General features: G+C 37.0%; 1 protein-coding gene across 5 annotated transcripts in view; it reads right to left on the bottom strand.

Annotated features, from left to right (window-relative positions):
• The window catches only part of EDA (ectodysplasin A), a 431757-nt gene that overhangs the window by 45281 nt on the left and 359612 nt on the right, over positions 1-26864 (bottom strand). The gene's annotated exons all lie outside the window — the stretch shown is intronic.

Genomic DNA, 26864 nt, shown 5'->3' with positions numbered 1-26864 from the left:
TGACTGGGACAATTACAATTGGTTTAACACATACATAATGGGAATACGAGAAAGAGAAAAAAAGAATAGAAGAATTATTTGATATAATATTGAATGAGAATGTTCTAAAAGTAATTATAGACAACAAATTTCAGATGCAGAAAGCTCGGAGAACACCAAGTAGGATAAATACCAAAGAGTTTATCAATAGATACAATCATATTCAAACTGCAGAAAAACAAAGAGACAATATCTAGAGAATTTGGGGTGTGTGGGGGACACCTTAACTATATAACAAGTATAACAACAACTATAAAATAACAAAGAAAAAATTTCATTGCCTTCACATTAGAAACCATTTAAGCAAGAAGAGAGTGCAGTGAAATATTTAAAGTGTTAAAAGAAAAAAAACTGCCAAGTTAGAATTCTATATACAGCAAAATTATCCTTCAAAAAATGGAGGAGAAATAAAGACTTTCTCAGCAAAAATTGATGGAAATTGTTGTTAGTAGGCCTGCCTTTTAAGAAATGTTAAAATAAGTTCTTCAGAGTAAGGAAAAGAATAGGTCAGAAACTTGGATCTATGTAAGATAGGAAGAGCATTAGAGGAGGAATAAATGAAAGTAAAATAAAATATTTTATCTTACTTATTCTTAACTGATTAAATAGATAATAGTTTTCTCCAATAATAACAACAATGTATTCAGTGATTATAGCTTATAGATAAGTGAAAGAGATGGCAGAAATGTTGTAAGCAATGGGGAAGAATTGGGAATACTCTGCTATAAAGTAGTTGTACTACCTGTAAAGTGGTGTGATGTTATTTGGAAGTGGATTTGGATCAATCATAAATGTATATTTTAAACTGTAGGGCAACCACTCAAATTTTTTAAAATATTTATTTATTTATTTTGAGAGAGAAAGTGTGAGCAGGGGAGGGGCAGAGAGAGGGAGAGAGAGAATCACAGGTAGGTTCCACACTCAACATGGAGCCCCATTCAGGGCTCGATCTCACAACTGTGAGATCATGACCTGAGCTGAAATGAAGAGCCTGATACTCAACAGACTGAGCCACCGAGGTGCCCCTAAAATTAAACAAAATAAATGTTTATTTTTGAGAGAAAGAGAGAGACAGAGAGAGACAGACAGCATGAGCTGGGGAGGGACAGAGAGAGAGGGAGACAAAGAATCCAAAGCAGGTTCCAGGCTCTGAGCTGTGAGCATAGAGCCCAATGCGGGGTTTGAACCCATGAACTGTGAGATCATGACCTGAGCTGAAGTTGGCCACTTAACCAACTGAGCCACCCAGGTGCCCCAAAATTTATTAACAGAAGGATAATTGATATGCTAAAAGAGGAGAGAAAATGGAATTGTTTAAAATGCTTAATTAAAATCAGAGAAGTCAGAAAAGGAGAAGACAAAAAAGCAACAAAAAAAGGGCAGTGAATAGTAAACAAATATAGTATACACAAATATAGTTACAAATATAGGAGAAATTAATGCAACTGTATCAATAATAACTTAATTTACTTTCAAAATTTATTTATTTATTTATTTATTTATTTATTTATTTATTTTTGAGAGAAAGAGAAAGACAGACAGACAGAGCATGAGCAGCAGAGGGGCAGAGAGAGAGGGAGACATGGAATCCGAAGCAGGCTCCAGGCTCTGAGCTATCAGCACAGAGCCCGAAGTGGGTCTCAAGCTCATGAACTGCGAGATTATGACCTGAGCTGAAGTAGGACTGAGACACCCAGGCGCCCCTATCAAAAATCACTTTAAATGTGAATGTTCTAAATACACCAGTTAAAAGATAGAAACTCATAGTAGATAAAAACCCCCAAGAAACAATGATACGTTGTTTATAGGAAACACACTGTAAATATAAAGACTCAGGTAGATTAAAAGTAAATGGATGGAGAAAGATATACCATGCTAACGATAATCAAAAGAAAGCTACACACACACACACACACACACACACACACACACATTTCACACAAAGCTGACTTTAGAACAAGGAAAATGATCAGGGATAAGGAGGAATTACATAATGATAAAGGGGTAAATTCTCCACGAAGACATAACAATCCTTAGTGTATATATGCCTAACAACAGAGTGTCAGAAATATGAGGCAAAAACTAATGAATCCATTATTACAGTTACACTTCAACATCCTTCAATCAGTAATTGAAATATCCAGCAGGCAGAAAATTAGTAAGGATATACTTGAGCTGAATAAAACCATCAATCAACTAGATCTAATTGACATTTTTAGAATGCTTCATCCAACAATACACAGTCTTCTCAAGCTCACATGGAACACTCATAAAATAAATATTCCATGTCATAAAATGTATCTTAAGAAATTTAAATGCATAAATATCTTAAAAACTATGTTCTCACATGACAATGGACATAAGCTAGAAATCAATAACAGAAAGATAGCTGGAAAGTCACATATTAGAGAACAAGATAAAGAGCTAAATGGTTTTGGAAAATCTCCAATATAAACTTCTAGCTTAAGAAACTAGAAAAAGAAGTGGAAGTTAAATCCAAAGGAGGGGTGCCTGAGTGGCTCAGTTGGTTGGGCATCTGGCTCTTGATTTTGGCTTGGGTCATGATCTCACAGTTAATGGGTTCCAGCCCCACGTTGGGCTCTCTGCTGACAGTGTGGAGACTGCTTGGGATTCTCTCTCTCTGCCCCTCCCTCGCTCATGCTCTCTCTCTCAAAATTAATACAGAAAGTTTAAAAGAAATAAATCCAAAGTAAGTTGAAGAAAAGAAACTATAAAAATAAGAGCAAAAATAAATGAAATTAAAAACAGGAAAGCAATAGAAAAAAATTAAAGAAACCAAAAACTGGTTCTTTGTACAGATCAATAAAATTGATAAGCCTCTGCCCAGGCTAACCAAGAAAGGGGGAGATTAGACACAAATTACTGATATTAGAAATACTACTACTTCTCACATAGATGTTAAAAGGACAATGAAATAATATTATGAACAACTCTATGCCCACAAATTTGATAACTTAGATGAAATTGGCTAATTCAGTGAAAGACACAACCTATTAAAACTCACACAAATATAAAAATATAAAAATATAAAAAATATAAAAATCCTAAATAAAATATTAGCAAGTCAAATCTAACAATGTCTTAAAAGATTTATATACCACAACCAAATGGGATTTATTCCTGATATGTACAGCTGATTCAACATTCAAAAATCACCCTAGAACTCATAACTGATGCAATAAGGCAAGAAAAGGAAATAAAAGTTACACATATTGGGAAGGAAGAAATAAAAGTGACTTTGTTTGCAGATGACATGATTTCCTATGTAAAAAGTCCAAGAGAATTGACCAAAAGAAAAAAAAAGCTCCTGTAATTAAGCAAATATAATAAAGCTGCAGGATACAAGTCTAATATATAATAGTCCATTGTCTTACTAGTCTTACTATAAACTAGCAATGAATTCCAATTGGAATTTGAAATTAAAAAAAAAAAAAAAAACGCTGGGGCACCTGGATGACTCAGTTGGTTAAGCATCCGACTTCGGATCAGGTCATGATCTACCTCACAGTCCGTGAGTTCGGGCCCTGCTTCGGGCTCTGTGCTGACAGCTCGGACCCTGGAGCCTGGAGCCTGCTTCAGATTCTGTGTCTCCCTCTCTCTGACCCTCCCCCGTTTATGCTCTTTCTCTGTCTTAAAAATAAATAAACATTAAAAAAAATTAGAAAACAAACAAACGCTATTTGCATTAGCACCAAAAAAAAAAAAAAGAGGGAAATTTTTAAGTATAAATCAAACAAGATGTGTGCAAAATCTATATGGGGAAAACTACAAAACTCTGATGAGAAATCAAAGTCTAAATAAATGGAAGGATATTCCATGTTTATATGCATAGGAAGACTGAATATTGTTAAGATCTAATGTTCCCCCATCCCCCAAAACTTGGTCTATAGATTCAATGCAATACCAGGCAAAATCCCAGCAAGTTACTCTGTGGATAGGAAAAAATTGATTCTAAAGTTTATATGGAAAGGAAAAATATTTCAGAATATTCAGCACAATATGAAGAATAAGAACAAAATTGGAAGGCTGACACTACCTGATTCAAGACTTAGCATAAAGCTATAGTAATGAAAACAGTGTGATACTGAAGTAATAGACAGAAAGATGACTGTATCAGAATAGAGAGACTAGAAATAAATTGAAACAAATATAGTCAACTGATATTTGACACAAAAACAAAGGCAACCCAATGAAGAAAGGCTAGTTTTTTCAACAAATGCTGCTGGAATAACAGGACATCCATATGGAAAACAAAAACAAAAACAAAACAAACAACAAAACAAAAGAATCTAGACATTGACCTTACACCATTCACAAAAATGAACTCAAAATAGATCAGCAACCTAAATATAAACACTAAACCCTAAAACTCCTAGAAGATAACACAGGAGAAAATCTAGGTGACATTGGGTTTGGTAATGGGCTTCTAGGTAGAACTCCAAAAACACAAACCAAGAATGAAAAACATGGATAAATTGGATTTCACTAAAATTAAAAGCTTCTGTTTTCAGGACACTGTTAAGAGAATCAAAAGACAAGGGGCGCCTGGGTGGCGCAGTCGGTTGAGCGTCCGACTTCAGCCAGGTCACGATCTCGCGGTCCGTGAGTTCGAGCCCCGCGTCCAGCTCTGGGCTGATGGCTCGGAGCCTGGAGCCTGTTTCCGATTCTGTGTCTCCCTCTCTCTCTGCCCCTCCCCTGTTCATGCTCTGTCTCTCTCTGTCCCAAAAATAAATAAACGTTGAAAAAAAAATTAAAAAAAAAAAAGAATCAAAAGACAAGCCACAGAATGAGACAAAATGCCTGCAAAATGTATTGAAAACATATAAAGAACTATTAAAACTCAACAAGAAAACAAAAAATCCAATTAACAAATGGGAAAAAGATCTAAAACAGACACCTCACCAAAGAAAATGTATAGATTGTAAATAACGACATGATGTTCAACACCATATGTCTTTAGAGAAATGCAAATTAAAACAATGAGATAGCACAACATACCTATTAGAATGGCTAAAGTCCAAAATAGTGACAACATTAAATTTTGACAAGAATGTGGAGCAACAGGTATGCTCATTTATTGCTGGTGGGAATATGGTTTGGAAGACAGTTTGGCAGTTTCTTAAAAAGCTAAACATAGTCTTACCACACAACTCAGAAATTGTACTCCTAAGTATTTACCCAAATTTGTTGAAAACTTATGCTCAAACAAAAGCCTGCATATGAATGTTTATAGTAGTTTTATTCATAATTGCCAAAATTGGAAGCAACTAAATTATCATCCAATAGGTGAATGGATAAGCAAACTGTGGTCCAACCTTACAAGTGAATATTATTTAGTGGTAAAAAGAAATGAGCTGGAGAGAGAGAAAAGATGGCAGCAGAGTAGGAGGGCCCTAGGCTGGTTTCATTCCATGAACACAACTAGATAACTACCAAATCATCCCCATAGATCAACCTAAAGACTGACAGAACAAGCTCCACAACTAAAGGGAGAGAAGACATTACAGCAAAGAAGGTAGGCAGTATGGAGGTGTGGTTTAGGAGAGAAATGAATCACAGGTGCAGCAAAGGGGAGGGAGCCATGATTGTGGAGAAGGGCGATAGAAGAGCACACAATGGAATGCACCAGGAGGTTTCCCCAAAGCCATTGGCTTGGAAAATGAGAGGGGCTGAATTTTTTGAGTTCTTACAACCAGCAGGGCATAAGGCCTGGAGTTTTAAAGGTCAGCAGGCTTGGCTGGAATAGAGCCCAGAGGGCACTGCCCTGCTCCTGGAGAGAAGGCAAGCAAAAACCCCAAGGGGCAGAGAGCATGGAAACAGTGATCTGAAAAATGTCTGGGCACACAGGTGGGAGATTATTTGCTCTTCTCAGAGTTCTTCCCTTAGGGGCAGAATTCAGAGACATCTCTCCAGAAACAAAGGAGCTGGTGGGTACCATGTCCCTACTGCACCTCTCAGCATAAACATAGAGCCACCTGTGGGAAGCAGTGCATCACTGACACTGGCTGCCTAACTTGCTTACACCAACCCTGACCCCTTTGTGCTGTGGCAGTCTGCTTCTTTCAGTCAAGCTTGCCTCACTCACAGCACAGTGTACCCCTCCCTTAGAAGACCTGCACAAACCTGCACACCATGTCTCCTGAACAGAGAGGTCGGCAGTGTCTTAGTTCTCATAGAAGTAATAGCAGGTCTCATTTCACAAGCAGACCAGAGCACACTTAGTTACAACTTGCCACATTCAGGCCAGGGACCAAACACTGCCCACAGCAGACAAGGAGAGCCTCTGTAGATGACTGGCCTGAAGGAGACAGCAGCCAAAACACACCAGCAGAGTGCATGTGACACACACCAGAGACATGCCCAGAAGCACCAGACCCTGGACACTGCATGACCTCTTCTTCATAAAGTCATTAATTTTAGGAGAAGGAAATATAACTGGCTTTTCTAGGACAGAAGAGTAAGGCAGAGACTTAGACAAAATGCAAAGACAGAGGAATTTATCCCAAATGAAAGAACAAGAGAAGTAAGTCCATGGTCAGAGAACTAAGTGAAACAAATATTATCATGCCTGATGGAGAATTTAAAGCAACAATATTAAGGATATGCACTGGGCCTGAGAAAAGAGTAGAGACATCAGGGAATCTCTTAACACAGAGATAAAAGAGTTAACAACAATCAATCACAGAGGAAGAATTCAATAAATGAGATTAGAAATGGACTGGATGCAATGAACGGCAGGCTGGAAGAGGCAGAGGAACGAATTAATAACATAGAAGAAAAACTAATGGGAAAAAATTGAGCTGAACAAAAGAGAGAAAGAATTACACAATACAAGAATAGACTTAGGGAACTCAGTGACTCCATGAATTGTAATAACATTCATATTAGAGAAGTCCCAGAAGAAGAAGAGAGAGAAAAGGGGGCAGAAAATTTATTTGAGGAAATAATAGCTGAAAACTTTCTTAATCTGGGGAAGGAAACAGACATCCAGATCCAGGAGAGACCAAGAACTCCCATCAAAATCAACAAAAGTTGGGGCACCTAGGTGGCTTGGTTGGTTGAGCATCAGACTCTTGGTTTCCACTTGGGTCATGATCTCACAGTTTGCAGGATTAAGCCCTGCATTGGGCTCTATGCTGGCAGTGCAGGGCCTGCTTGGGATTCTCTCTCCCCCCTCTCTCTCAAAATAAATAAATAGACATATTTTAAAAATCAATAAAAGCATGCTAACACCAAGACATATTCTAATTAAATTTGTAAAACACAGTGATAAAAAAATTTTAAAAGCTGCAAGACAAAAGAAGTCCTTAACTTACAAGGGAAGACCCATAAGGTTAGCTGGAAATTTCTCAACAGAAACTTGGCAAGTCAGATGGGAGTGGCATGATATATTCAAAGTGCTGAATGGGAAAAATCTGAAGCCAAGAATACTCTATCTTGCAAGACTATCATTAGAAAAGAAGGAAAGATAACAAGTTTACCAGACAAACAAAAACTTGTGATCACTAACCAGCCCTGCAAGAAACATTAAAGGGGACTCTTTGAATGGAAAGGAGAGACCAAAAGTGACAAAGACAAGAAAGGATCAGAGAAAATCTCCAGGAACAATGACAAAACAAGTAATAAAATGGCAATAAACATATATCTATCAATAATTATTTTGAATGTAACTGGACTAAACACTTCAATCAAAACACATAGGGTAAAAAAAAATGCATAGGGTGTCAGAATGTATAAAAAACAAGACCCATCTATATGCTGCCTATAAAGTGACTCATTTTAGACCTAAAGACACTTGCAGATTGGAAATAAAGGGATGGAGAAACATTTAACATGCAAATGCATGTCAAAAGAAAGCTGGACTAGCAATACTTACATTGGACAACCTAGACTTTAAAACAAAGAATGTAACAACAGATTAAGAAGGGCACTATATTATAATAAAGGGGACAATCCAACAAGAAGATATACCATTAACATTTTTCTTATGTTTATTTATTTTTGAGAGAGAGAGAGAGAGAGACAGAAAGACAGCATGAGCTGGGGAGGGGCAGAGAGAGAGGGAGACAGAGAGTCTAATGTGGGCTCTGGGCTCTGAGCTGTCAGCACAGACCCCAACACGGGGCTTGAACTCATGAATCACAAGATGATGACATGAGCCAAAGCTGGTCTCTTAACTGACTGAGCCACCCAGGTGCCCTGAAGATGTAACATTTTAATTATGTATGCACCCAAAGTGACAGTACACACATATATAAAGCAATTAATCACAAATATAAAGGAACTCATTGATAAACAATAATAGAAGGACTTTAACATCACACTTACATCAATAGATAGATCACCTAGACAGAAAATGGACAAAGAAACAATGGCTTTGAAAGACACACTGGACCAGATGAACTTAACAGATACACTCAGAACATTCCATCTTAAAACAGCAGAATACACATTCTTTTCAAGTGTGCATGGGACATTCCCAGAATAGATCTCATATTAGGTCACAAATCAGGTCTCAAAAAGTACAAAAAGATTGAAATTATACCATGCACCCTCTCTGACCACAAAGCTATGAAACTAGAAATCAACCACTAGAAATAATCTGGAAAGGCCACAAATACATGGAGGTTAAACAACATGCTACTAAACAATGAATGCCTCAACCAGGAAATGAAAGAAGAAATTAAAAATACACGGAAACACATGAAAATGAAAACACTATGGTTCAAATCCTTTGGGATGCAGCAAAAGCAGTCCAAAGAGGGAAGTATATAGCATACAGGCCTACATCAAGAAGCAAGAAAAATCTCAAATAAAAAACCTAGCCTTACATCTAAAGGAGACAGAAAAAGAAAAACAAATGTAGCCTTAAGTGAACAAAAGGAGAGAGATCATAAACACTGGAGCAGAAATAAATGACATAAAAACTAAAAAAAAAAAACAAAAAAAAAAACCCAAAAAACAAACAGTGGAACAGATTTAATGAAATCAGGAGCTGGTTATTTGAAAATATTAAAAAATTGTTAACCCCCTAGTCAGAATTATCAAAATTAAAAGAGAAAGGAGCTACAAAAAAAATCACAAAACAGAAAAGAGAAATAGAAACCAACACCACAGAAATACAAACAATTGTAAGAGAATATCATGAAAAGCTATATGCCAACAAATTGGACAATGTAGAAGAAATGGATAAATTCTTAGAGACATAAATTACCAAAACTGGAACAGGAATAAATAGAAAACTTAGACAGACTGATAACCAGCAAAGAAAAAACCAAAAATCTCCCAACAAATGAAAGTCCAGGATCAGATGGCTTCACAGGTGAAATCCACCAAACATTTAAAGAAGAATTAATACCTATTCTTCTACAAGTATTCCAAACAATAGTAAAGGAAGGAAAACTAAATTCATTCTTAGTCTAGCATTACCCTGATAAAGACTCCACTAAAAAAGAGAACTACAGGTCAATATTCCTGATGAACATGGATACAAAAATTCTCAATAAGATACTAGCAAACCTAATCCACTAAAAGTCATTCACCTTGATCATGTGGGATTTATTCCTGGGTTGCAAAGGTGGTTTAATATTGCAAATCAATCAATGTGATACACCACATTAATAAAAGAAAGGATAAGAACTATATGATCATGATCATTTCACTAGATGCGTAAAAGGCATTTGGCAAAGTACGACATCCATTCAGGATAAAAACTCTCAACAAAGTAGGTTTATAGGGAACATACCTCAACATAATGAAGGCCATATATGAAAAACCCACAGCTAATATTATACTCAATGGGGAAAAACTGAGAGCTTTTCCTCAATGATCAGGAACAAGACAAGGATGTCCACTGTCACCATTGTTCTTTAATATAGTACTGAAAGTCCTAGCTACAGCAATTAGGTAAGAAATGAAATAAAAGGCATCCAAATTGGCAAGGAAGAAGTAAAACTTTCACTATATGCAGATGACAATACTCTATATAGAAAACTCAAAAGAATCCACCAAAAAAATTGCTAGAGTGACAAATTGAGTAAAGTTGTGGGATACAAAATCAATGTACAGAAGTTTGTTGCATTTCTTTTTTTAAAAAAAATTTAATGTTTATGTATTTTTGAGAGACAGAGTGTGAGTAGGGGAGAGGCAGAGAGAGAGGGAGACAGAATCCGAAGCAGGCTCCAGGCTCCGACCTGTCAGCACAGAGCCAGACGCAGGGCTCGAACCCATGAACCGTGAGATCATGACCTGAGCTGAAGGCAGATGCTTAACTGACTGAGCCATCCTGGTGCCCCAGAATTCTGTTGTATTTCTATACATCAATAATGAAGCAGCAGAAGGAGAAATTAAGGAATTGATCCCATTTACAATCACACTCCAAACGATAAGATACCTAGGGATAAATCTAACCAAAGAAGAGAGAGCCTTGTGCTTTGAAAACTATAAAACACTAATGAACAAAAATCAAGATGACACAAAGAAATGGAAAGGCATTCCATGCTAATGTATTGGAAGAAGGAATATTGTTAAAATGTCTATATTATACAAAGCAATCCAAAGATTTAATGCAATGCCTGTGAAAATACCAATAGAATTTTTCACAGAGCTAGAACAAACAATCCTAAAATTTGTATAGAACCACAAAATACCCCGAATAGCCAAGCAACCTTGAAAAGGAAAAGCAAAGCTGAAGGCATCACAATTCCTGACTTCAAGTTATATTAAAAAAAAAAAAAGCTGTAGTGATCAAAACAGTATGGTACCAGCACAAAAATAAACACATAGATCCATGACACAGAATAGAAAACCCATAAATGAACCTACAACTCTATGCTCAATCTTTGACAAAACAGGAAGGAATATCCAATAGGAAAAAGACTCTTTAACAAATGGTGTTGGGAAAACTGGACAGCAACAGGCAAAAGAATGAAACTGGACCACTTTCTTGCACCATACACAAAAATAAATTCAAAATGGATGAAAGCCTTAAATGTAAGACATGAAGCCATAAAAATCCTAGAGGAGAGGGGTGCCTGGGTGGCTCAGTCAGTTAAGCATCTGACTTCAGCTCAGGTCATGATCTCATAGTTTGTGAGTTCGAGCCCTGCGTCAGGCTCTGTGCTGACAGCTCAGAGCCTGGAGCCTGCTTCGGATTCTGTGTCTTCCTCTCTCTCCCCCTCCTCCATTCATGCTCTGTCTCTCTCTCAAAAATAAATAAACATTATAAAAATTTTAAAAAATCCTAGACGAGAAAACACTTTGACATCAGCTGTAGCAACTTCTTTCTAGATATGTCTCCTGAGGCAATGGGAAACTCAAGCAAAAATGAACTATTGGAACTTCATCAAAATAAATAGCTTCTGCACAGTGAAAGAAACAATTAACAAAACTGAAAGGCAAACTTCAGAATGGGAGAAGATATTTGCAAATGACATATTTGATAAAGGGTTAGTGTCCAAAATCTACAAAGAACTCACCAAACTCCACCCCCGTAAAACAAATAATCCAGTGAAGAAATGGGCAGAAAACATGAATAGACACTTCTCTAAAGAAGACATCCAGATGGCCAACAGACACATGAAAAGATGCTCAACATCACTCATCATCAGGTATATACAAATCAAAACTACAATGAGATATCACCTCACACTTGTCAGAATGGCTAAAACCAGCAACAAAAGAAACAACAGGTGTTGGTGAGGATGTGGAGAACCCTCCTGCCCTGGTGGTGGGAACGCAAACTGCTGCAGTCACTCTGGAAGACAGTATGGAGGTTCCTCAAAAAGTTAAAAATAGAACAACCCTATGATCCAGCAATCTCACTAGTAGGTATTTGCCCAAAAGAATACCAAAATACTGATTCACAGGGATACATGCACCTCAATATTTATATCAGCACTTTCGACAATATCCACATTATGGAAAGAGCCTGAGTGTTCATCAACTGATGAACTGATGAAGAGGATGTAGTATATATACACAATGGAATATTACTCAGCTGTAAAAAGAATGAAATCTTGTTATTTGCAAGGACATGGATGGAGCTAGAGAGTGTTATGCTAAGCAAAATAAGTCAGAAAAAGACAAATACCATATGATTACAATTACAGAAGTTAAGAAACAAAACAAATGAGCTAAGGAGAAAAAAAGAGAGAGGGGGGCAAACCAAGAAAGAAACTCTTAATTATAGAGAACAAATTGATGGTTACTAGAGGGGATGGGAGTGTGGGGATGGGTTAAATAGGTGATGGGGATTAAGGATTGCACTTGTTGTGATGAGCATTGGGTGCTGTATGTATGCGATGAATCACTATATTGTACACATGAAATTAATATTACACTGTATATTAATTAACTGGAATTTAAATAAAAACCTAAAAAGAGAGAAATGAGCTATCAAACTATGAAAAGACATGGAGGAAAGTTAAATGCATGTTGCCAAAAAAGCTGATCTGAAAGGCTACACACTGCATGATTCTAACCATATCATATTCTGGAAAAGACAAAACTATGGAGATAGTAAAAATATCAGTGGTTGTCAGTGGTGGAGGTAGAGAGAATATATGGGAACTCCCTGTTTCTACTCAACTTTCTTGTAAACCTAAAACTGCTCTAAAATATAGTGTATTAATTATGAAAATAAATTTATAAAATGTCCACTGGTTTAAAAACAAGGGGTGCTTGGGTGGCTCAGTTGGTTAAGTGTCTGACTTTGGCTCAGGTCATGATCTCACAGTTCGTGAGTTCAAGCCCCACATCGGGCTTTGTGCTGACAGCTCAGAGCCTGGAGCCTGCTTCGGATTCTGTGTCTCCCTCTCTCTCTTTTCCCCTTCTCTGCTCATATTCTCTCTCTCTCTCTCTCTCTCTCAAAAATAAATAAACATTTTATTTTTTATTTATTTATTTATTTATTTTTTTCAACGTTTTATTTTTATTTTTGGGACAGAGAGAGACAGAGCATGAACGGGGGAGGGGCAGAGAGAGAGGGAGACACAGAATCGGAAACAGGCTCCAGGCTCTGAGCCATCAGCCCAGAGCCTGATGCGGGGCTCGAACTCACGGACCGCGAGATCGTGACCTGGCTGAAGTCGGACGCTTAACCGACTGCGCCACCCAGGCGCCCCAAAAAATAAATAAACATTTTAAAAAATAAAATAAATAAAAATAAAAACAACAATGAACTGCATGTAATTCAACATAGATCTCTAAGCCCTGGCTGTATATCCACCACACTCCACTTTCACATCTCTTGCCTCTGTTCTTTTCTTCATTCAATTCCCTCTGCCTGAAGTGTTCTCCTGTGCATCTTTCTTTCAAATGCCTACTTATCCTTTAAGATAGCTCAGGCAACTATTTTCCTGTGTTCCCATAATAAACTGCTGCACTTATCACACTGTAATTTTCTGATTAAGTGATTGTTACATTTACTAGATTGTTAAATCCTTGAGGGCAAAGGCTATGCTTTCTTTATTCATCTCTGTATTTTCAGCACCTAACACATTTCTTTTATAATAGGTGTTCAATGCAGTTTTTGCTGAATGAATACATGAACGACTAAAGTAAGTGGTAAACTTGGAATACGAATGAAGATTCTTCTTTTATTTTAAGTTTATTTATTTATGTTTAGAGAGAGAGAGAGTGAGCGGGGAGTGGCAGAGATGGAGAGAGATAGAATCCCAAGCAGGCTCCACTCAGCACAGAGCCCAATCTGGGGCTCAATCTCATGAACCATGAGATCATGACCTGAGCTGAAATCAGGAGTTGGACGCCCAACCAAATGAGCCATCCAGGTGTCCCTGAATGAAGATTCTTCTGACTTCAAGTTCATTGCACCTTTTATTAAATCATAGTCGTGCTAGAAATACCAATAATAGCATCAAAAGTTGTCAATTTGAAAAATGAGCATAATTCTATCAATTTATAGAGTTGTTTTGCAGACTAAAGAAGTAAAAATGATATGCCTATAGTAGATAATAAATGTTTATTTAATTTCAGTTGTTCTTGGTTATACAGGTAGTAGTCTCCCTGCTTTCATGCTTTCCTTTCTTTATATATAGAGCTATACCAGAGAACTGGACATGGCCAACATTTCTTTAGGACCATAGTGAAGCAATAAGGAGGAAAGTAAGTACAATGGCTGGCAGATAGGGAGGTATAGGACTGGAATTTTTTATTTAAAATAAAGGCAAAACAATCTTCACCATAGTCTGTATTTTTAAATCTTGTACCCTTAAGAGTTTACCTCATGTTCTGTCTCACACCGTTAGAACTGTAAACAGAATGCACAAATACGTGTGGCATGTTCAATATATTTGAAGAAGATGGAAGTCATTAGCTTCAAAGAGGAGTGAGAATTTTGAATCAGAACCACATGGTATGCTCATGTTCAGAGCCCAGATTACATTTCCAACATCTGCTCTAAGCATGACAGAAGGCAAGAAAAGGTAGGCTGTGCATAATGATTCCCACCTTACCTCATCCCATCCCAATCTCTAAAGTATTTCCAATATGAGAAGGTTTGCATCCTTCATCCAAGGATTTCCTCTCTAGCCCTTGCAGTAGGGGCTCATGCCTGGTACTTCAGGCTCCACAAGCATGACTTAAAGCTATGATCCGAGGTGACACTTTTCTGGCTCAGTTCTGGCCTAGTTTGGGAAAGACTCAAAAATATTATAAAAAGTCTTACTGTGCTTCAGGCAACACTATAACAGTACCACTAGCTGCTGCCATTTCAGAAGCTTAATGGTCTCTCAAAGTTCCATGAGGCATAGATTTCTTCATGTTACCAAAGATGTTCCAAAGTGACAGGTGTGTGTTCTTACTAAGGAAATAGTTTGCAACACTTGGCCTTTGGTCACTTTAGTGGTTAGGATGAAAAAGCCAGACCTAAGAGCAACAATTTCAGATTAAAAAGATGAATGGAATGGATTATGTGGTCTAGTGCAGTGTTTTTCACACTATGCTCCAGGGAACACAAGGGTCTTTTGTAATATTTTCAGTTGTTCTTAGAAAAAGAATTCCTTGGTCTAAAAGAGTTTGGGAAACAAAGGGTTAAGAAAAAATAAACAGATCTTTTCAATGATGACTTCTTAGATCTTTTACTACACAAATAGGAAATGGATCTTGGAGGACCTTGGACAAATCACTTGTCTGCTTTTCTCTTTCCTTCTGCCAAATATAGGTATGGACTAGGTGACTTCTTTAAAATTTTATGAACCTCAGCTCTAAAATGCTGTATAAGAGATTTATAAATTTATTGTTGAATAAATCTGTGGTACAGGTTAAATCCAATTATAAAGGATGGTCCTGTATAACAAAGCTATTTTTATGATCCAGCAGATGGCTGGCAGAAACAGTGCTTTGCCAATCTGGTTACAATGAACTCTGTATAGTGAGTAGTTCTGTATAACAATTGCTTTCTCTGGTCCTTGACCCCATAATTGCCACTCTCTAACATTGCTCTAATCAACTAAAGAACTTGATTATGTGTTTCCATTGTAGACACAGAATGAGGAGCTGAGTTATGCTAAACTATAGAATTTCTAGCTGAGACGTTTATGTCCAATTTCATTATTTTACAGTGGAGGAAACAGGAGAGGTTAAGCAACTTGTCAGAGGTTACACAGATAGTAAGTGGCAGAGCTTTGAATGAGTGTGTGGATTAAATGGGTTGTCATCTATGAGCTTAGAGATTTCACTGCAAACTCACACTTAGATCATATATAAAAATGTTAAATGAAACCGAAAACAGCTATTATAGAAATTCTACTGTTGAGGGGCGCCTGGGTGGCGCAGTCGGTTAAGCGTCCGACTTCAGCCAGGTCACGATCTCGCGGTCCGTGAGTTCGAGCCCCGCGTCGGGCTCTGGGCTGATGGCTCAGAGCCTGGAGCCTGTTTCCGATTCTGTGTCTCCCTCTCTCTCTGCCCCTCCCCCGTTCATGCTCTGTCTCTCTCTGTCCCAAAAATAAATAAACGTTGAAAAAAAAATTAAAAAAAAAAAAAGAAATTCTACTGTTGATGCTCCCCAACCTAGCAAGATGTGCATTGATCACTACCCTTTTTCACTGTATTCAAGCCCTCTTCATAGGATGGTTCCTGTAATTCCCTGGTGTGTGGTGACACAACCTAAAACATAATAACCTTTGTTGCAGAACTTTAATTAAAGGTTTTCTTAGTGTCTAAATAAATCACTCCTATTGATCCCTTTAGACACATACCCAGTTTCTTCTATAAAGGCTTCTATTAGTCATGGTATTTTTATTATGAAAACATACGGCTTTTTAAAAAAGTCTTAACACTATGAATATCAAAGGTTAGCCTTCAGGCCCTTCCTTTTCTCTACTTATAAACTCTCTCACAAGTATATTTCTTTCCAGGGGTTCAACTATTGTGGAGAATCACAGTCCCCAAATCACAACCCATGTCTCCAACTACTACTGTGACATTGCCACATGAATGCATTCCTATTACCTGAAACTCACATGCTTCAGATTGAAGTCATCTTCTAAGTTAATTGTTCTCAAATCTGGCTATAGAATGAAGTAACCTAGGTAACTTCAAAAACTTAATGCCTGGAGATTCTGATGCAATTGGTCTGGAGCTAGGCATGAACATAAGACTTTTTAAAACTCCCCAGGTGATTCTAATGTGTGGCCAAGATTGAGAACCACTGCTCTCGGTCAATCTGTAAGTGCCAATTCCTTCATTTCTGTTAATGTTCATTTTCCTTTTAACTTGGACTTGAAATCAGGGGTATTCAATATTCAGCTCTGGGGATCAATGAGATAATAGAACCAAAATCAAATTTGGAAAGTGAAATTTTAAGAAAATGCAAGAAATTACTTTATGCATATGAATTATTTTATGCACATGAATTAAGTAGATTTCTTTAGTAGTGGGATGTGCTAACTCATTAAACATGTTAAAGGTTACACTGACAATTTTATTATCTTAACCTTTTTGTCAAGCAGAGGAGAGGAGTCAGAGAGAATCTTCTTTTGGGATATGACATAAATCCTCAGAGCTACACTATCCTTCTGTGGGCAGGTCAACCTCATTGATGGGCCCAGAAGGCTAGTGCCATGTGCTGTTCCCAGAAGCAATTCTGACAGCCTTGCTAAAGTTGGGTAGGTGGTCCCTTGGTTCCCTTATACTGGGGAGAAGTGCAGCCACAACAGTTGGTCAGCCAGACCATAAACAGCAGTTAATTAAGAACTACATGTATGCAACACGGCTCTAGGCTGGGTCCCAGAATAGTTAAAGATGGCTAGCTGTTGTGCTATTGTGTATGTGGTGCCCTTTTAATGAGAGGGCTCAACCTGAGTCACACTCTATTCTTCTAATGATGGAATAAACTGGGGACATCTAATGCTCAGTTGGTGTGTACTCTGGTCATTTACATTAGTTCCTTCCCTAGGATGGAAATGCTGCTCAATACTTTGATTTAGGAAGAAGCCAATCCAATTTTATCTTTTCCCAACATGGATATACCTACCTGGCTTCATCTGAGATTATCTTTCAACATGGTAAATGTTAGCTTGCCTTTTCTATTTTCAGTATTGTCACCCACATTGTTCATGCTATCTTCCACACATTGTACTCTGCAGAACTTTGTTCCAGGAAATACCTTTTCCCTTGCAGGGAGATTGGATCCATAATTACTGGTTATATAATTGCATTCAAGTTCCAGCTCTGCCACTTACTAAGTGTTGTATGACATTGAGCAAACTGTTTCATTTCTTTGAGTGCATCCTCATTTGTAAAATGGAGAAATTATTTCTAATCTTACAGAATTGTTAGGGTTATAAAAGATAACATAAATACCATATGTAAGATATTCTCTAAGCACTCAAAAATTACAAGTTTATTTCTTTGCAAAATTTCATATGAATTTCACTCAACCCAAACCCAAGCAAACAGAAAGCTCAAAAAACTAAACCTTTTAATATAATATGAATTGATGTTCAGAATAATGGTCCTAAGGCACAGCAAAATTCTAAAATGGCTTTGAAGGATTTAACTTCTTGCAGAAAGTTTTTCTTTTTAGTTTTTCAATAATATTCAACTTATAAATGTTTGAATAAAGGAATGTTTAGTATTATATTTGTACTACACAGAACAGACATTTTAAGACCTGGCCACATTGATGGTATTTCTTATTTAACATACCTTTCAATTAGTTTTTCTTGGGTTTACTAGCTATAGAATCATATCTATTAATAATGATAGTTTGTATAATTCCCCAATAGTTATGACTTTTATTTCAGTTTCATGTCTCATTGCATTGGCTACAACTTCAAGAATAATGTTGAACATCAGCAATTATAATGAACATCTTGGTCTTATTACTAGTTTTGGCAGGGATGCCTCTGATATACTTATCATTAAGTGCTATGCTATTTATTAGACTAAGAAATTCTTATATTAAATAATATCCTTTTATCCTAGTTTGCTAAAATTATCAGTAAAGGAGGTTAAATTTTTATCAAATGGCTTTGTGGTATCTGCGATGACCATATAACTTATATCCTTTGAGCTGATGTCATGTAATATTAAGAATTCCTATTATTGAACCATCTTTGCATTCCTCGGATAAATCCTACTTGGTTATGACATATACATTAACTACATTGCAGGATTTGATTTGTTAAGTTTATTTAGGATTTTTATGTAAGACATCTTTAGTTTCCTTTTTGATGCTGTTTTTGGAAGGGTTTGTTATCAGATCATACCAATTTCATAAAATACTGGTAAGCATTCCTTCTCTTTCTATGCTATGCAACAGTTAATGGAACATGGGAAATATCTGTTCTGTAATATCTTGATTTGGGCTTACCTCTTTTCTCTCCCAGGATATTATTGGGTATTTTTTATTACTGGTAGAAAAAAGTATATAATAGCCTTCATTTAAACAATTTACACTATTCGTAGTTTGCAGCACTTTCTTGAGGGACAACTGATACACGACCTCAGATTTTTAAACAGTTTTCCCAGCCATGCTAACTTTTAAAAAAGTCCCTTGGTCTCTTCTCTGATTTCTTTGTATTTTCATTTTAGGTGCTATTGTCATTGCTTCCAGAGAAATCAGATGTGGAAAAGATGAAGATGAAGAATGGAAGAAGGCAAGAGGATGGTTGGCCTCAAGGAGCATAAGGAATGAAGTCTGGGAAAGTTTGCTTTATGGTAGGGATGAAGCTTAAATTACTCTTTGAAGGATAACTAGTTTCCAGCTAAGGCAACTAATGTGGGAGTTGAAGAAAGAAATATAATTTCAGTATTTATCACCAACAATTAATATTTACAGCATTATTGGCATGTCTTCATTTATTAAATGCACAACTATAATTGAAACAAACCTCTTATGGGAATGTAGTGATTAAACTTATAAATTGCAGGTGCTGAGCTCAGATGGTAAGTACCTTATATTTCCTTGTGATGGTGTTTGTGGAAAGGTCTTTCCTTTTTTTCTTTAGGAAATTAGCTCTTCGGACCTTTTCTTTCTTAGGGTGCTCACTTTCCGCACAGACACAAACAAAAGTGAGGAGCACACTAGGACATAGGGGCTGTGACTGAAAGGCCTGGCTATAGGATGTCAGAGATGTCACAAATTTTGGTTATTACTAATAATTTGGGAAGTTAGTGCTCAGGAACTGCCCTACATCTGGAACAGGAATAGCCATCTTCCTGAGCAAGTTTGGATTTGCTTCAACTGCATCTTTCTAATTGGTCCACTCTTTTCCTCTATCTTTTCCTTCTCTAGCAGTGTTCCCACTTGCCTAATTTGCTGAGAGCATCTGGGTCAGTAAGCTTCCTTGGGCACTTGAGTTTATATCCTCTGAGTTCCAGGTCTGTTATAAAGTGCTTGTTGAAATCTAAGCTGTGATTCAGTGACATCTGATATAGAGCCTAGATTTAGCATTTGGAAAATCCAAAGTTTTATCCTGTTGTGCCCAAATCTGTCACTCTGTCTTTAAAACATAATTGGATGGAAGTGACTATACTCTGTGAGGATTCTGTTCTTTCTGGCCTAGTGGTTGCCCCTTCTGTATTTGAGAAGCGAGGTTAACAACAACATAAAAGCAACAAACTAGATTTGCCTTTTAACAGAAATTTATTAAAAAAAAAGTTGAACAAATTATTTAAGAAAACTATTTTTAAACAAATCCGTTACCCCCACATTACCCCAACAGTCTACTGCTGGCTATTCCCATTCCAAGGAATGAGGTCATGCTTTATGGGAGACATATGCTTCTGAGGATATTACTGCCCTGAGCACAGAACATGGCTTCATTAGAGGGAACGGTGGACCAAAGAGATTCAACAGGAGACTTGCATATGTGACAGAAAAAATAAAAAGCCAGTTGAGATTCTCCTTAAGTCTCTGGCCTTCAGGATAGGCCAAAGATCTGTTGATTTCACTCTCACGACTTGGTTTTACTTTAAAATCATAAACTATGTATGAAAACTTCCTGAAAACTGTAACTCATAGCAACACCACCTGTATTTGTAAACAGAGAAACTGTCTTCTCTCAAGGGATTGGATGGATTATATTCTGGGAAGAGACCAGGTGTTTGAAACATTGGGGTTGCTACTGAATGCACACCCATGCAGAGTAAACTCTGTTTCAAAGAAACATTGTTTTAAACATTGCTGCAGATGTATACGATGTCATCATTTGGTTTTGAAAAGCAAATTCAGAACATTAGCAGGGATTTTGGCTTTCCAGGAAGATGATTTCCAAAGCAGTTTTATAGGATTTTTAACATATGTTGTTTGTAACATTAATTTTTAAAATAAGCAAGTCCAATAAATCTGTTACCTACTAACCAAGTACTGTCTAGTTGCATCTGTTCCCATTTTATTTGATACCGCGAAGAAATTTCAATAGACAGCTAAATATTTTGGTGTTATTCATAGTCTTATGCTCCTATTGACTAAGACTTTTCAAACAAAACACTTAAAATCACAGCATTTTAAAAGATGTAATTGGTAGTTTAATTGACCAGGCTTTGTTTCTAAGGACCCATGATGTAGCTGAAATTACAGAAGTGGAAGAGAATGTTAAGAGATCATGTGAGTAGGTCACCTTTGACCTAGGAGGGGCAGGAGTTTGGAACATGAAAGGCTGGTTTGTAACCTCTTACTGTGACCTGCTTCAACCCTGAATCCCACCAAGTGTCAAGAAATTCCTCCTGGTATATAATGGAAATTGCTCATTACCACATAAGCTTATTGCCTGTTCAGTTTATTGCACAAAAGGAGAAAAATCTGTTAGAGTCTTCAGAATAACCCACTTTGCAAATAGAAAACAGCCACAAATTTTCTCCCCTTCTTTGGTCTCCTATACTCTACCTCCTTTCTCCCGTCCTCCCAAGAACCAACTTTCTATCCTCTTAGTCATATGGATTGATCTTTTCCAGAATATCTTTAATTTATCAACCATTTTATAACTGTCTGCAGGTACAAGGTATGGTGCTAAGTGTTTCAGGCAAAGAGGGTCCCATATCTGGCTGTGTTTAAAGAACTGTCTGGAGAGAATTTTAAAAATACAGATTTCTAGGCCTCATCTGAGATCTGTTAAATAAAATATGGGGGTCAAATCAGAGAATCTGTATTTCAAAAGCAAGCCCTTAGCTGATTCTTATGTTGTCAGCCTGGCACCAGTTCAAGGATCAGAACTTAAAATAAGGGTATTGGGGTTGGTGCATTAAGGTTACCTAGTGTGGTGGTGATGGTACAGGTAGATATGACAAGAATAGAAGCAATTATAGAGAACAACAGATGAGTACAAAAAGTGCCACATCCCTTTGTGTATCATTTCACAAAGTAAATTTACAATTGTTTTAATTTAATTCTCACATTAGCTCTGTGGGTGGGTGGTAGCATGTCAATTTTACCAGGAATAAAACTGAAGTTCGAGGAAGAGAATACCACTTGCTTAGGATCTCTCAGCCAAAGGCAAAGTCAAGGTTCAAACTCAAGTTATTTGATGCCAAATCTCTCATTTTTTTCATTTATTACAACTTTCTTCCTAAGTTTCAGAAAGCAAAGGACATTGGGTTCAAAAAAGGGGAAAATGATAGGTCAATAAGATACCAACATCCAGTGGCGCTAATATGATAAAATCAAACAAGGGCTGATATAACATTAGCATTACATTAGGTGCCTTTAATATATGAAACCCATTCCTATTCAAAGTGTCTCTTAGTCCTGCAGTGAGTGGGCAGAAGATGAACCAGGGTCCAAGGTTCCTCTACCTCCACTGAGTGGCAAAGACCAGAATAGAACCTGTATTATCTTCCAGAAGGCAACCCGTTAGGTGATTTCTTCCTCTGTAGGCACCAGTAAAGATGAAGTGGAGATCCCACCAGCATTGGATGGCCAGAGAATAGGCAAGGGAAAATGTTCTCAGTCTCATAGTTCTTGCATTCCTGAACTTCTACCTCATGACACCGGGTGGCCCATGGAAGCACCTTCTGCCCCCATAGGTGGCACCAGCAGAGATCAAGCTGGAGTACAAGTAGAGCCAGAGTATGAAACAGACCAGAGTAGCATCGTAAAGACTCAGAAAACTAAATTGTCACTGGAATATGGCTTATAAAAATAGGCCAGAATAACACTACACCTAACTAGGCTTGCTGCTTGCTAAAATAGAAGATTTAAACAGAATGAAGAATCTCTTAATACCCAATGATACAATAAAATAATCAAAATGTGAATAAGAAAAGAAAATCAATTGATACAATGTGAGATGGGTAAGATTGTCATAACCATCTGACACAGGTTTTAAAGCAGCCACCATAAAATTGCTTCAACAATTAATTACAAATTCCCTTGAAACAAATGACAAAAATAGAAAATCTGAGAAAAGAAATACAAGTTGTGAAAAAACAAAATGGAAATTCTGGAACTAAAAATCAAAATAACTAAAATAAAAAACTGTCTTGGCTCAATAGTAGAGTGGAGATAAAAGAAGACAGAAACTACCAACTTGACAGATGAATAGAATTTATTCAGTCTGAACAACTGATAAACAATGCACTGATACAAGTGAAGAGAGCCTCAGGGACCTGTGGAACAAAAACAAGATAGCTAACATGGGAGGCCCAGATGGAGAGGAGAAAGAGTAGAAGAGAAACATATTCAAATAATTAATGGCTGACAGCACCTCATTTTGGCAAAAGACATAAACCTATGATTCAATGAGCTGAATGAACATCAAACAAGGTAAACCAAAAGACACCCACACCAATCAACATCTTAATTAAACTCTGAAAACTAAAGACAGAGAAATTATCTTGAAAGCAATTAGAGAGAAACAGTGTATTACCTATAAAAAAAAAACAAACACAAAACATCAATTTGAATGCCAGAGGATTTCTTTTTTTTTTTTTTAAACATTTTTTTTAACATTTTATTTATTTTTGAGACAGAGAGAGACAGAGCATGAACAGGGGAAAGGCAGAGAGAGAGGGAGACACAGAATTGGAAGCAGGCTCCAGGCTCTGAGCCATCAGCCCAGAGCCCGACGCGGGGCTTGAACTCACGGACCGCGAGATCGTGACCTGAGTTGAAGTCAGATGCTTAACCGACTGAGCCACCCAGGCGTCCCGAATGCCAGAGGATTTCTTATCTGAAAGCATGGAGGTTAGAAGGATGTGGCACAATAATTCATATGCTAAAAGAAAAAACTGTCAAAAACAAGTTCTATATCCAGCAAAACTACCATTCAGGAATGAAGAGGAATTAAAGAAATTTTCAAAGGTAAACTAGGAGAATTTCTTGCTAGCAGATATGCCCTTTAAAATGGCTAAAGAATGCTCTCTAAACAAAAAGGAAAGGATAACAAAAGGCTCAGAGTTCAGAAGGAAAAGAACAAAGAAAATGGTAAAAATAAAGGTAAAGATAATAAACTATCCTAATTCTCATGTTTTTCCTAAATCATATTTGATGGTTGAAGTAAAAATTGTTAACAGTGTTTGTCATGGTGCTCAATGTTATGTAGAGGAAATACTTGACACAATTATATTTAAAAAGTAGGAAAGATTTAAATGTTACTCAATATAGTAAGATTTCAATACTTCAAAATGGTAAATTGTTGGCATGCATAGACTGTGATGTTACATACACACACGCACAAACACACAAATATCTATGGGGTGCCTGGGTGGCTCAGTCGGTTAGGCGTCTGACTTCAGCTCAGGTCATGATCTCACGGTTCTTGAGTTTGAGCCCTGTGTTGGGCTCGTGTTGACAGCTCAGAGACTAGAGCCTGTTTCAGATTCTGTGTCTCCCTCTCTCTCTGCCCCTCCCCCACTTGCACTCTGTCTCTGTATCTCTCAAAAATAAATAAACATTAAAAAAAATTTAAAAAACCCACACAAATATCTAGAGCAACCAGTAAGAAAATTATACTAAGTAATATACTAAAAACTGTAATGATAAAACAAGATAGAATCCTTAAAAATGTGCAAGAAACCCATAGGAAGGCAAGGAAAAAGAGAGAAAAGGTAAATAAATAAATAAATAACATGCTTAAGCCCTAAATATCAATAGTTACTTTAAATATACTCTAAATACATTAATTAAAACACAGAGATTGAGAGAGTATATTTTAAAAATATGATCCAACTATATGCTGTTAACAAAATCTCACTGTAAACACAGTGATACAGGTTAAAAACAAAAGGATGAAAAAAGATATATCATACTAACATTAGCCAAAAAATGAAGATCATGCAAATTTTAGGATTGTTCTAGCTCTGTGAAGGATGCTGGTGTTATTTTGATAGGGATTGAACGTGTAGATTGCTTTGGGTAGTACAGACATTTTAACAATACTTGTTCTTCCAGTGCATGAACATTGAATTAAACTGAGCTGAACTGAATTGAATTGAATGTTTTACAACTCTACAATTTGTATGGAACGAGAAAAGACCCCTATAGCCAAAGTAATACTGAAAAGCAAGCCAAAGCTGGAGGCATCACAATTCCGGACTTCAAGCTGTATTACAAAGCTGTACTCATCAAGACACTATGGTACTGGCACAAAAACAGACACACAGAAGAATGGAACAGAATAGAGAACCCAGAAATGCTCCCAAAAATGTATGGCCAATGAATCTTTGACAAAGCAGGAAAAGACATCCAAGGGAAAAAAGACAGTCTTTTCAAAAAATGGTGCTGGGAAAACCAGACAGCAACATTCAAAACAATGAAACTGGACCACTTTCTTACACCATACACAAGAATAAATTAAAAATGGATGAAAGACCTAAATGCAAGACAGGAAACCATCAAAATCCTACAGGAGAAAACTGGCAGCAACCTCTTTGACCTTGACTGCAGCAACTTCTTACTAGACATGTTTTTGGAGGCAAGAGAAACAAAAGCAAACATGAACTTATTGTGACTTCATCAAGATAGAAAGCTTCTGCACAGTGAAGGAAAACAATCAACAAAACTAAAAGGCAGCCTACAGAATGGGAGAAGATACTTGCAAATGACGTATCAGATAAAGGGTTAATATCCAAAATCTATAAAGAACTTATCAAACTCAATACCCAAAACCATAATCCAGTGAAGAAATAGGCAGAAGACATGAATACACACTTTTCCAAAGAAGACATCCAGATGGCTAACAGACACATGAAATGATGCTCAACATCATTCACCATCAGAGAAATACAAATCAGAACCACAATGAGATACACCAGCTCACACCTATCAGAATGGCTAAAATGAATAACTCAGGAAACAACAGATGTTGCTGAGGATGTGGAGAATGGGGAACACTTTTGCACTATTGGTGGGAATGCAAGCTGGTGCAGCCACTCTGGAATACAGTATGGAGGTTCCTCAAAACGTTAAAAATAGAACTACCCTATGACACAGCAATTGCATTACTAGGTATTTATCCAAATGATACAAAAATGTTGATTCGAAGGGGCACGTGCACCCTAATGTTTATAGCAGCACTATCAACAATAGCCAGATTATGGAGTCCAAATGTCCATCAATTGATGGATAAAGAAGATATGGAATAGATATATACAATGGAATATTACTTGGCAATCAAAAAGAATGAAATCGTGCCATTTGCAACAATGTATTATGCTAAGCAAAATAAGTCAATCAGAGAAAGACAAATATCATGATTTTACTCATATGTAGAATTTAAGAAACAAAACAGATGAACATAGGGGAAAGGAAGGAAAAATAAGAAAAACAAAGAGGCAGACAAACCATAAGAGACTCTTAAATAGAGCAAACTGAGTGTTGCTAGAGGGGAGGTGGGTGGGGATATGGGCTAAATGAGTGTGGGCATTAAGGAGGGCACTTGTTAGGATGAGCACTGGGCATTATATATAAGTGAAGTGATGAATCACTGGGCTCTACTTCTGAAACCAATACTACACTGTATGTTAAGTAACTTGAATTTAAACAAATAAATTTTTAAAAATAACAAAAATATGAACATCAGTATTATGAGACACAGAAGATTTTAGAGCAAAGAAAACTACCAGAGACAGACAGTGACATCACAAAATGACAAAATGATGGATACACTAAGAAGACATAGCAATCCTAAATGTGTATGCACCAAACAGCAGAGCTTCAAAATACACTAAATCAAAATTGAATCAAAAAGACAGACAAATCCAAAATTAGAGTTAGGGGCTTTAACACCCCATTCAGGGCAATTGATAGAGCTAATAGACAGAAAATCAGCAAACATAAAGAACAACTGAACACTACAATCACCCAAGAAAGTCTGATTTACGTTTATATAACACTCCCTCAA

The sequence above is a fragment of the Leopardus geoffroyi genome, chromosome X (genome assembly GCF_018350155.1).
Source record: "Leopardus geoffroyi isolate Oge1 chromosome X, O.geoffroyi_Oge1_pat1.0, whole genome shotgun sequence".
NCBI classification, from domain to species: domain Eukaryota; kingdom Metazoa; phylum Chordata; class Mammalia; order Carnivora; family Felidae; genus Leopardus; species Leopardus geoffroyi.
This window is presented reverse-complemented; position numbering and strand designations above follow the sequence as displayed.